This window comes from Melanotaenia boesemani, chromosome 21, assembly GCF_017639745.1.
Source record: "Melanotaenia boesemani isolate fMelBoe1 chromosome 21, fMelBoe1.pri, whole genome shotgun sequence".
Classification (NCBI taxonomy): Eukaryota; Metazoa; Chordata; class Actinopteri; order Atheriniformes; family Melanotaeniidae; genus Melanotaenia; species Melanotaenia boesemani.
In genome coordinates this window covers 7631579-7644943 of record NC_055702.1, presented here as the reverse complement: position 1 = coordinate 7644943, position 13365 = coordinate 7631579, and positions in this window count along the sequence as shown.

The window sequence follows — 13365 nt, the reverse complement described above, 5'->3', positions numbered from 1 at the left end:
AAATGTTAATTCTGATGTGAGAAATGCACCAGACCGACTGAGTAAAAAATGTAGTATTTTGGAGAAGCCCTAAGGTTTGTCAAGGTTCCATTAAAGTTGTGACTGGACAAAATTGCACAGACATAAAGAATTTGCAAGGACTAGCATCTCACCTGTAAGATAAAAGTAAAAAATGAAACCTTATAATCAGTAGTCTCAGATAGGACAGAAAGTTCAGGCTCTAAGATGAAGACTCCTGAGCAAGTGTCTGTAAATGCTTCTGCACATAAGCTGGAGTAAGAACCTGTTGTATCAGTCTAAGCAGTGGTTATCTGAAGGTAAAACAAATTCTCTGATTATAACCAGGCACATTTTACATGTTTACAAATCTAACAGCGACATGTCTAAAAATGGTGAATAATTACAACACGGCAATGGTAACTAGCAGAGAGGTGCACAGGATGAACTAACATCAAGATATAACATAAAGTCCACTCCCTCAAAAGAAGATGTTCATGGGACCTGTAGTGGCTCCACTACTCCATACAGTGTATGTTCACGTTCATAGAGCTAATAAAAAAATGTTAATAAATCACAGCAACATGTCTCACTTCATCTGAGAGAAAAATGCAAGAAATTTTTCATGAACATTCAGGATCTTGAGAATCTGCAAGTGGCGTCAAGATTTAGATTATTGCTGAAATAAGGAGAGTTTTCTTAATTAACTGGAGGCTTTTTAAATTTAACCTCAAAAGTTACAGGTAGTTTTTACAAATTAGACAGGCATACAACCCCTGATTTTACAGGCAAGCCCGTGTTGTGTTTTTGCACTACTGTAAAGCTGCGGTGGCCTGAGATCCTCATTGTCTGAGCAGATCGTTGGGCAGAGACTGTTTTACCAGCTGTCTCAGGCACGCCAGGCATGAGAGAACGACGGAGGAGTGACGGATCCGTATCCCTGAGGATTAGCATGCAGAGGACATCCTGGTGTTGAGCAGGAGAGGATTTAAAAAGCACTTTGCTGATAATAACGCTGCTCTTAAGTTGGCAGACTTTGGAGGAAGACTTGCAGGATGAGAGCCTTTTGGGGAAAGAAAACTGTGCTGCTGGAGAAAAGAAAACACAACCTCATCCCTGCTCTCTTTGAACTAGGAACCACCTGCTCCCTCTTAAAACAACTTGTCTGGCTTTTATTATTTTTCTACTCGCTGCTCTAACATATGTTCACATGGAAAAATGCTTTATGTGCTCCTCAAAGGAATTTTGTAGATTTTTTTTTTTTTTTAACATGGTCATATCCTCTGTGTTAAAGCCTTATTTTGTTTACATTAAGACATGTGGATCCAGTGCATACACTCATGGGCAACTATTTATATGGAAATCATGCAAAATGAGACACACCTAGGCATGAAAATGGATAAAAATCTACATCTAAACCTGCACTAACAAGGTTACTTTAGCTTGTTTAATCTTTTAATGCTGAACCATCATATATTTTAAAATTTCAAATAACCCCTTCTTTATTTTTTGCCATATTTCACACTAAGTTGAGCAAAGTTTGTTTTCAAAGCACTCAATAGTGCTTGTCTAGACATCTCAATCAGCAATGATATGGAGGCTGCCTGTAAGAGATATGTTCATCTGTTACATTCATCTCCGCAGGCATCAAAAGCCCCCGACAGCAGCCTCCGTCACGCCACAGGTGGAGGATACGCTGTGAAACGGCACCATTGTCATCCTTCCATACCATCTGCTTCACTTTCTCCAGACCCCCCTTCTGATTCCACTTGTTGTCGTCACCAAGCAGCTACAATGGGCTGTCACCTTATAATGAACTCTAAGGGTGCAAAGCACTGATTTAAAGTCCCATTACCGTCACAATGCCAAGAGAATGCAGGAATGATGACTGAGGTGCAGCGGTTTGCTGGCTCCAAGCACAGATGGTGCTTTTTTACACATTCGGTGTTAGCTAGTAAACTGTGCTGAGACTGTTGGACAATAACGGTGAAAGTGTTTGGTGCAACAGATTGGTGTTTTTTTTTTCTTCTTCTCTGGTTTGGCTCCTTCTGGTCAGTAAACGTCTCTGGGAATATTTTGATGATTTATCACTGAAAACAGAACTAAAGCGGCAATATTCTGCACCACTGGAGTAGAAAATGAAAACAGCAATTGAAATTAGTTCATCATTTTTAAAAAGAAAATGCAGGTATGACATAAGCATGCAGAAACTCTTTGTAGTCATAAAAGAAAAAACAAAAACAAACATGACTTCTGTTCGGGATGGTTGTGTTGAGTCTTGTTGCCCAAGCTGCCCCATGTCTTCACTCTCTCCATGTGAGCCATTATTGAAAAGGCAGTGAGCAGCGTGAGGCCAGAGCGACTGTGTCGGCCCATGTCACATGGTTCTTTTCATCTCTCCATGCTGCCATTATGGCAGGTCACAGGGTGAAGGGCACCACAGTGGCAAAGCATGCTGGGATACATGGACTATGACTCACTCTCCCACTGGCGCTTGCAGCCACTGAGGGCAATGGTACGTGTTGCTAGGGTACACTGGCAGCTGCTTCAGCTCTGTGTGGTAATACAGCATTAGTTCTGGCCAGACCCCTGTAGGATGTTAATCAGCACCTGCATTTTAATTCTCTCTGTATTCCAATAAACGACTACGGCTGACTGAAATATAACATTGTTAGAAGAAAAAATGCTTGAGACTTTAATGGTTTAGTGTAATTTGAACAGCAGAATGGACTGTGGTGATGCAGCATGACTACCCATTGTGGTAATTCCTCCTTTTTGTAATCCAGGAGAGACGACTGAGTGTAGAGGAAGTTCAATAAGAGTGTATCTTTACGGATATTTGCTTGTCTGTCTATTTGTTACCTGAAATTTAAAAAAATAGAAGCATATGCAATGACAAATGTGCATTAGGGGGTACAACAAGCACTTTGTTTCCATCTTTTGAGGTAAGACTCATTGTTCTGACTTCTTCTTCATCATTAGTAGTTAAAATGACACCATGTTGATGCAGCACTGCCACAGAGTGTGGCCTCAATTCCGGAGTGATATAAAGAAAAAACTAAGGAAAATTCACATTTCAGTTTAACTAAACTTTTGGGATTTTCGTCCCTCTGTGATGGACAAGCTGCTCGTAGGTTTTAACAGGAAAACAGCTAAGGATTACCGATGCAGCGCTTTACACACCCGTCAGCCTCCAGTATGAAGAAACATTTGATCAAACACAATCTCATGTCTCATTCCTGCTCTGCTTTTCTTTGACTTTTGGGAATCATGTTGGACATTATGGAAAGATGTTGCATTATACAGTGTCAACACTGGTTTGTTCAAAAGCTTGATTTACACTTAATATGTTGTTTTTAAGACTAATAACAAACCTACCTCTTTCATAAAGCTTATATTTAATTCACCATTCAATTTACCCTGTTTTAATTCACATGTTTATTTTAAAGATTTATTCACTTATATTTTTATATTTTTACTTCTGCTTTTAGTGCTCAATAAATACATATATTTACAAGGTGTTTTTATGTATTTGTGTTGTTGTTGGATGCTTTTGCAAAACACTTGTGTTTCAAATGTGTTATATAAATAAAGATGATTTGATTTTGATTCAAGTTGATTTAATATGTTGACCAGTATCTTATATATCTTATCATCAATGATTGCAGTTTTCTGTTTGATTAATTTTCTCCTGTCATGATGTTTTCTTGCCCTTTGTGGTGCATTTGCAACATTTTGTGGTTCTGAATCCTGCTAGCCTCTTTTTCTGTCAATTTGGCTGGAGATCCCAACAATTTAAAGAAGAGGCGTGAGACTTGGGCCTGTGATTGGCAACATTTATTAAATATCTTTACCACAACCAACATCACTTTCCAAAGAGCAATAAGGGCTTTTATAGCCTCCTGCTGTGGCTAATTAGCTGGAACAACCTGTTGAGGTGGGACTAGACCAGGGGTCTCCTATTCTGGTCTTTGTGAGCTACTGTCACGTCTCTGCACAAGCCTGTTAATGACCCAGTGATCTGAGTCAGTAGCCTGCAGGACAGTAGCTCTCGAGGACCAGAGTTGGAAATCCCTGGACTAAACTATACAAGCTCAAAAGTATCCACAAAAGGTCTTACTTAAAATAACAACCTGTAAAGCAAACATCATGAATAAATATTTACATATATACATACTTAGACATAATCCAATTAACGATTTTGCAGCATACTTCAAATACATAAATGTTGTTAAGTGTTAAAATACTAATTTAAGTTCTCTTTTACACAGGCAGGATGGCGAGTCCCCTTCTGCAAACAAACATTTCCACTTTGTTCATTTTCAATAAAACCATTAATTAATCAGTGTGATCATCTCTACCAATCATTCCAGTAACATTTGTAGGACTTGTGGTGGTGATAGATCCATCACATTGGCTTTCTGTGTAGAACCCCTATCTTTTTAATTATAAATTGTGGTCTTGTGATTTATTTAACAGAAAATTGACAAAGAAAGGCTTAGAGAAAGGGGGACCAAAACAAGTTGGACCCGCTCAACTAGTCAAGCTATCTGGCACCAAAACCCGTTTCAGTATTTATTGGCTAGATTTTTACACACGATACAAATTTCACAAACCCCTGAGATACCTTTGCTCTAACACAGAACCGTAGTTTCACTTTTTAAAAAAAGAAAACAAAATAGGTAATCAGAGAAAATTTGACTTCGGTTAAAAAAAAAATTTAAACACATTAAACTAATTCATCTCATCCAGAAGATCAAGCCAAATTATCACGTTATAGCTGCTTTTTTGGCTACTGGCCTGACCTTTATGGAGACAAAGTGATTATCTCTGGACAGCTCTACGTGCTGAGTTCACACTGCGAATGAGGCTATGAAAAAGAATGGTGCATCTTCTACTACACTAGCCAGCTCATCAGGCATGCGGTCCCAGCTGGCATGGAGGCAATATGAAACACATAAACCCTTCTGATATTAATGACTCTGTCGAGCTGAAAGCCTCTGATGCTATTCAGAGATAGGCGCTAAATGTCCCTGAATACTGAGAACACAACATTATGTGCATTCATATAAATATCCTCTCATCTCTGCACAAGACTGTCTGTCCTTGAGTTCCCATGAAAATAATAAGAGGTGGGCCTCCTGTAACTCAATACCCAGATATTGCCTGCACTGGTGGCGCCGAGAGATGAAATGAAATCAGAACAAGGTGATGACAATGATGCCACTTGTGGTCGAGTCAGAGACTTAAGGGCCCCCCCCCCCCCTCCCTCCCTCATATTCCAACCCCTCTATAATCTCCATCTCTCCTTGTAAGCCTCCCCTTGGTACTCTTTTATATTATCTTGCTGGTAATAATAATAATAATAATACAAAAAACTTACAAATTGCACTAAGTGAAGCATTAACAGCAAACAAAAGAGTTAATACTGTATAACTCAAAGGATTAGATGCTTGATTCCTTACCACTCTGTTACAAACACAATGCAGTTATTTGCACCAAACCAAAATGAGAGGCCAGGATATCTTAAACTTCCCTGAAAATCTGAGATTTAAATCAGTCAAAGCCAGAGCTGAAGCTCGAGCTAATATGTCAGCAATCCAATTACGTTCTAATGCTGGCAAACGAAACCTAAAACCTCCACCACAAGAGCAAGAGGTTGCATCAGCACTAGCTCCATTTTAAAAGCAAAAGTTTGTGCCAGTCAATACCCGTTACTTTACAAAAACACAAAAGATACCAACAATCACCAATCCAACTTTGAACAAACGCAGCATTTTCATCGTTGGAGGGGTGAAATGTGTCAATGAAAAATGTTCCAGCCTCTTTTCAGAGATTGTTTTTACATATGTAGATGGGAATTATCCTCATCAGAAATGTCTGGGAATAATTTTGTGTTTCATGAAAAATAATTCTAGCTTTGTGATTGTCATTAGATGTTGTAATAACTAATGTGATTGTTGGACACTCTAATCCCAGAGTAGTTACATTTACTAGAAATCTGCATGGAAACCAGTTGCCTTAAACCACTTTAGTATTTACAAATGCTGAAACTAAACATGTCAAGTATTATCAACATAGGCAACCATAAGACTTTACTCAAACTCATTAGTTCGCTTAACTAATTTTCTTTATACCCCCTAGTTGTTTGATCTAACTTTCTCAAGTCAGATTTACTCAAATTGTTTAGTTCTTTAAAATAAAGACTAAATCATAGAGATGTGACGTTCATGAACAAATCGATTCTTTTGAACAGCTCTTTTAAATCAGCGATGGGATCAGAGTCTCAGCTGTAAGCCGTTCATTTGTGAGCCGTTCTTTTTATATATAAAAATTTTCAACACTGCCTTCATCACATTTGTGCCATCATAGGAGTCTGATGTCCAATATGCTCCATATGAAGCATCTATGGGCAGAAAGTATTGTTCAGAAACAAATGCTGTGAGTTCTATCTAAAACAATTACTAGAATTTGCACTGACTGTTCAGGTTTATGCTTTTTTTATTTATATTTTTCCTATAAATTCTTAAATCTTGTATAGCAGATGTTATATAGGTACATATTTTTATTGTTTGTCATTTTTATATGTTGTGAAAATTTGTAAGATATTGTAAGAACGAGCCAGTCTTTTGAATGGCTCTTTGAAAGGAACTGCTCCTTGAGAGCCAGCTCCCTTCAAAGAACCATAAATCCCATCCTTACTAAATCACATGGACTCATGGAGAGTCAACTTAAGACTCCACTTATTTCAAACTGAATGAATTATCTAAAAGTCACTTAAGAGTTACATTGAATTTTTTTCATACACACTGCACAATGTTTAAAAATATTAGAAACAACTTATTTGTCTCAGTAATAAGACGTTTACACAAAAGATATAATGATCATTTACCATTACTAAAAAGTTTATATTCAAACAAAATCTGGGATCAGAGTGTACCAGATACTATGGATCAACAAATAGCATATATTATTATTATTATTATTATTATTATTATTATTATTATTATTATTATTATTATTATTATTATTATCACCTCTAGTTAGCTAGACAGTAATGGGTTATGTTTATAATGGAGGTCTTCCCAAAAACTTTGGTTGGTTGTTAAGTGCTGGGAACTGTATGTTTCAACAATATGCAATCTCTAGTGATCTAGTGTCAAAATGGTATTTATTAATGTGTCCCAAATGTATTCTGATCCTAAGAGAGTAGTTGTAATCTGTAAAACCAACCAGGAAATTACAAGAGTTGTAATAACATGTCATTGAACCAACCAACAATGTGATAGCAGCATATAAACTTATAACTTGGTAATATTTTTTATCATATTTTAGCTCTTATTGTGATCCTTTACATAAAATGAGGCATTGCAGTAGATGGTGGTGATTGGTGTGGCAGATTCTTCTCCTTTGTTGCTTTCTCTGGTTGCTATACTCCCCAACATCTACTGACGTTGGTGAAATGTGCTCTCCCACTCAAGAGTATAGTTAGTTATGTGTTGTAGTTTCTCTTCCAGTTACTGCACAAGTTTAGGAAGAAGATCCAAAAATCCAGAAACACGTTATCACAAACTGAAACGTCACAAGGGAGTTCTTCTACAATGCATAGCAGGGGTGCACATATGTATGTGTCTGTGGGGGTCGTCAGGTCTGAAAGAGTTGCAGGACAAGCCTCCGCGGGCCAACGTGGAGCCAGCGGAGGTGACACCGTAACCGACCTTATGCAGACATCAAGCCATTATAAATCCAGCTTTTTAGCCTGAATGCGATAATAAAAGTCTATTTTAAATTTAATTTAATTTAATTTAATTTCCTAGATAAAAAATACATCCTTCCACCTGTAGGGTGCTACGGACCACCATAATAGTATGAATAGTCTATAAGGTCATCAGTTTCAGGTCCTGCAAGGGTAATACCTAAAGTTAATTTAAAGTTGACAAAATAATAAATAAGTAGCTACTCTTTGTGTGTGTGTGTGTGTGTGCGTGCGTGCGTGCGTGCTTGTGTGTGTGTGCTAGATTTAGCTGAAACTCCAGGAATTTATTGATGGTTATTAGTGGCCTTCTCCCATTGTCTAAGCTTGCTGCTGTCAGTAGCTTTATATTACAAACAAATAATTTGATTATAAGAAATTATAAACAGACGTTATGAAATGATTCATCAATGAATGCCGAGCATTTAATTAGATTAGCGATATCAATATGTCACCGCAAAGCTGACCATAAATTCTTCAATATTCCTGTGCTGAAAGCTATGGATTTTAACCCTGATGTATCTGACTCAACATTGCATGATGCCTTTAAGTTTTAAACTAGCCAGATTCTGGTCCAAAGTACATCTGCCTGGAAATCTGAATCTACGTAGACACATGAAAGAAGCTGATTTATACTAACTTGTGTTTTTTATTTCCCATATGCTGCTTGCTTTGCCACAAAGGCTGAAAAATCAGAGGAATTTAACTGTTTATTTTATAGAAGAACTGTGTTTGAAGAAATCCCAAAGATTCAAGCTCTAATCAGTATTAAAGACAGGCCAAAAAGCCTGTCATCTCTGGGGGGGTCCCAAGTGTCCTTGGGATTTGTTGCACACCTGCCACTGTCTTTTATAGAGACTGAGAGGCAGCTCACACACTGGATCCATGCCGATGAGACCAGTTATCATCCCCTTCTGCGGCACTTCAATAACAACGTTAGTGTCAGGTTCCCCTTCTGTAACACACTACACATGGATGGGGGGCAATCAGAGGCCACTCTTCAACATTAGGGAAGATTGGCCGGACTTTAACCCTCTCCTGTCCCTCTCCCATGAGCCTGGAAACTACCAGCAAACCGGTGTCCAATTTCTCTGCTAGTTTACCCTCTGAACTGTGAGGACGGATGGAAGGGCAGCTTAACCTCTTTTCTGGACCTCCTGGGATGGGTAGCACTGGAGCAAATAAATTTTATTTTATTAAATACATGATAGGAGCTGTTCCTTTGTTGTGCTGCTGTCTCTGTTCTTATTCTCCTTAAATGGCATAAAACATGTTAATCCTATTATTACTAAACAAAAAGGTAGTTGCATTGAATCTGTTCTCACTTAAGTTTATTTTTTATATTCTTGCCCAAAAAAATTTTTGTTTCTCTCTGTGTGAGAAGTTCCAGAGAAGAAAATTAAACTATAACAATAAATATTTGATGTCCAGAAACATGATGTGGAAATGTGCAACAGTAAATATCTCATGTAACATTGGCATAAATGATTTTCATTGTTGAGCTAATGTGTCAAAGTTTTGTTCACATTTTATATATTCCTATTAGGACATTTCTTTTTTTTTTTTTATTAAAACAGCTTCAAATATGCATATGCATGCACAATGTTTCCATGGCTCTAAAGACTCATAAAAATAACGCTTTCGCTCACTTTTCAGATTCGTTCTGTAACTTTTTATCTGAAAAACAAACAGCAACTGACAACTTTTTGGTAAAAAGCAACCAGAGGAAGGTATTCCTCTTTACTGCATGAACATCTCTTCCTGCTTCCTCGTGTGAGGAGGCTGTGGATTGTGAGAAAATGTTTGAGAGACTCATTTGCCTCAATCTTCTCTCCAGAATATTAAACATGTAGCCTAAAATCACTGCACACATGTTGTCATTCATTTGATTGAGAATTGTAGTGAGGTGCTGGGATTTAATCAGAAAAACTTTAAAAGCAACTCACGCTGGTCTTTCATATGCATTTAACATAATAGTATCATAATAATATAACTATTTCTATGATTTTTTACATTTTTAAAAACATTTGGAATAATCTGAGAACAGAATATAATACTGCTCTGGTCATTTTATTTCAGCGTGCCACATATTTCTCCCTTTATAAATGCTGTTGAAAACCTGTTCCTCCGCTTCTCTATACCCCATCCTCCCTATCCCTTCCTCATTCATCCTCCCTCATCCATTTAGTCTTCTCCCTCTCTCATCCATCCATCTTTCTCTCCTTTTTAATTAACCATTCAACTAATTATCCATCCTCACCCTCCCACGTTCATTCATCCTTTCACCCTTCTCTCACCCATCCATCTTCTCTCACTTCATCTATTCTCACCCACCCTCACCCATTCATTATTGTATCCTTCTTCCCCTCCCTCATCCATTCATCCTTCAAGCACTTTTTCAATTCAAGGAAATTCAATGCAAAGTGCTTTACATGAAAAACACAATAAAAAGTACATCTTCACCCATCATGTCCCCAAGACCACGAACCCACAAGTCACACATATACATGAAATACACACATAAACACATACCCACATACAAAAAATGTTGTCTCTGAAAGTGCTGTCCTAACCCTCACCAACAACATTGGGGAAACTAAGACACTGGAAGTTTAAATAAAGGATGTTTAGCAGAAATAAAAATCCTTCCATCGATAAACATCAAATCATCATATCAACATCACTTCTCACCCTTATCCATCCTTTGCCTCCTCATCCTTTCATAAATCCTCATCCTTCAGTCATTCATCCTTCCAACCTTTATCCCCCATCAGTTCTTCCTGTAATTGCTTTATACAGCTTCCTGTCCCTCATCCATTCTTCTTTTACTTATCCTTCGTCATGTCATTCATTTGTTTAATTTTTGCTTAAAGTACCAGGAGTGCGTCCTAACTCGGCTTAGGTCACTGACCCCCCCACAGTCACTCTACTTCTCCCAGCCTTGTACACAAGACACCTCAGATGAACCAATCAAAGAACTTTCAAATCTCTCCTTAACTTCATCCACATCTTGCAATAAACCCATGTTGTTGAAGTGTGGTCCTTGATAGATAGATTTACTATTACCAGAACAGCACTATTCAAATTTCAACTAAATACATCAAGTCAGGGTAATAAAGTAAATCTTTAGGGAAATCTTAAAACTTAGATCAAATAAAGTCAAAACTACCTAAAAATTACTGAAAAAATAAATCTAAACATTTTTAGTTTGGATAAGACAACCTTTGGAAGTATTGGATTTGTTCTGAATTGGACTCAGAGGACTGAGTTCAGACATTAGCCTTAAACAGCCTGTATGGAGAAAAATGAGGTCAAATGAGGTCAAACTGGGTGAAATGTCAAGAAAATCATTATCAACTCCTGTTGCCCAGAATGCGGTGCCATGGTCAGTCATCAGCACTGCACTGCCAATATGTCTTGTTGCCCCCCAATCACAACATTCAGCATTGGTCATAGCCCAATGTATAGTCTCTCCTTCCAAATCTCACTCATGTACCTGTTTTCTTAGCTAAATGAGAGATGAGAGGAGGAATTGCTGTGGAATTATTTAGGGATGTTCTGAAATCATCATGGCTGACATTTAAAGATTCAAGCCAACCTTAAATCATGGGTGACAGACATCAACAAAATGGTAAACCCACACTGGTTGGAATATTTGGATTGGATTTTTGTGCACATCGTGAGGCCAAGACCTTGAAGCAGCGTCGACAAATCCTACCTCTGTTCTGCCACACATGGCACACCAACCCACAGAGGCAATGAATAAAAGAGTAGGTGTTGAGCCCTGCTATCCCATGTCTAGGACTTTTGCCTTCTTGAGGTGACAGCAACAGCCAAGTTAAATAGCAACACAGATCTTAGCATTAGCCACACTGAAATACAGACAACTAAAAATTTCCAATGATTTATTCTTTTCTCAGTTACTGTTACTACCATTCATTTGTATATGAACTGCATCACTCAAAAAAGCAAATATCATTTGATTTGATTTACATTGAGGTTGATACAAACAGCTAGTCAGAAAGAAACAGATTCTGCCCTTGTGTTGTGTTGTGTTTAATGACTTCTATACAATAAGGTCCTTCTCTTCTCTTTCAGCTTCTGATTCACTCAGCTTAGGACACATTGCTAAACCACAGTAAAACTTATCTTATTCTACCATGTCTCTGTGCTAAAAGCAGCACTTTACAATAACTAAAAAAAAAAAAAATGCTCATTTTAGCTTCACTGAATTGATCAGAATCTACATATGTGTGTGTGTGCAAGTGTATTTTACTACAACCCAATATCATTTGTGGACATGCATGATGTCTTGCCTGAGTATCACATTCACACACATTGTGAACCCTGCTGCCTTCTTTTCAAAGTGTGCTTTCACCATCATACAGTAAGTGGTAGCGAATTATAATTCATAACTCATTTACACCCTGTCTCATAAGATCAGGATGACTCAAAATTTATGACGAGCCATTATTCTTATTAGGCTTGTAAAAGAAGGCATTAGCCCACACCAAGCATTAGTAAAATTCACTTTACCTAACAAGAGGGCAGGCTGGGGTAAAAGAACAGCTAAGCTCTAAAAGAACTCTACAAGGTGATGGCAGGATGCCCGGTTTCATAACTGGTATGAAATGCTCTGAACTGATGAATATGATGAATTGTGGCTAAGTGTATAAGCCTCCGAAAGGGAAACGGGAAGTCATTTCATGGAGCATCCCTGCTCTAAAATCTGATGTTTGTGACTGACAGCCCGAACAGCTGATCTGGGGGGAAGCAAGACAACTAGCCACACATGACTGCATGTCAAATCAAACTCCAGTCTCTTCCATCTGTGATAAATCATGGAGGAAAAAAATCACCCACACACACACACACATTTACACCCAACTTGAATGACCCACAAGGATCCTGATTCTGCATGGAAGCTTTGGGAAATCCATCTGTCCCGGGGTTGTCAAATCCCAAATGGAAAACTCTGGAAGAGTGAAAAGCATGTAGTTCCTGGTTTCTTTCATTTTTGTTTTATATGCCACGGTTCTCGCATGACTAGATAACTTTGCAGCCTCTGTCAGACAGCTGGGTCAGGCTGTGGGTATCTAAAGAAGGGAGCAGGTGGGAACAGGAGGCCAAGTCACAGGAAGTGGTTTGGAAAACAGTAGCTGATAATCTGTGTTTCTGCTCTTTAGAGGAACTATTCTCATGTGCAAAGTCAAGAAGATGAGGCCACATCTGAGGAGTCAGCCATTTCATTTGGGTATTTATTGTAAACTTGTATAGGTTCGGGCCACCAAGGTAACACTGAAGAAGAAAAATAACGAGAATTGTCTCATTGCTACTCTATGTTCATATGGACAACTGGTTAACAATGTGAGCACCCCTCGTCGGCACTGTTTGGCAAGAATTAAAGCAAGGACCAAGAGCATTTTATACACTAAAATCTGCAGAGGAAGTTTATGTGAAGTCTAAACCTTCATGCAGCTTTAAATACAACTAAACTGCTAGTCGGTATTTAACACCAAACCATGTATATTTCCCAGTACTAACTACATATATATATATATATATATATAGATATATACATTCAAATATCTACAATTTCTATGAAGATGCTTAAA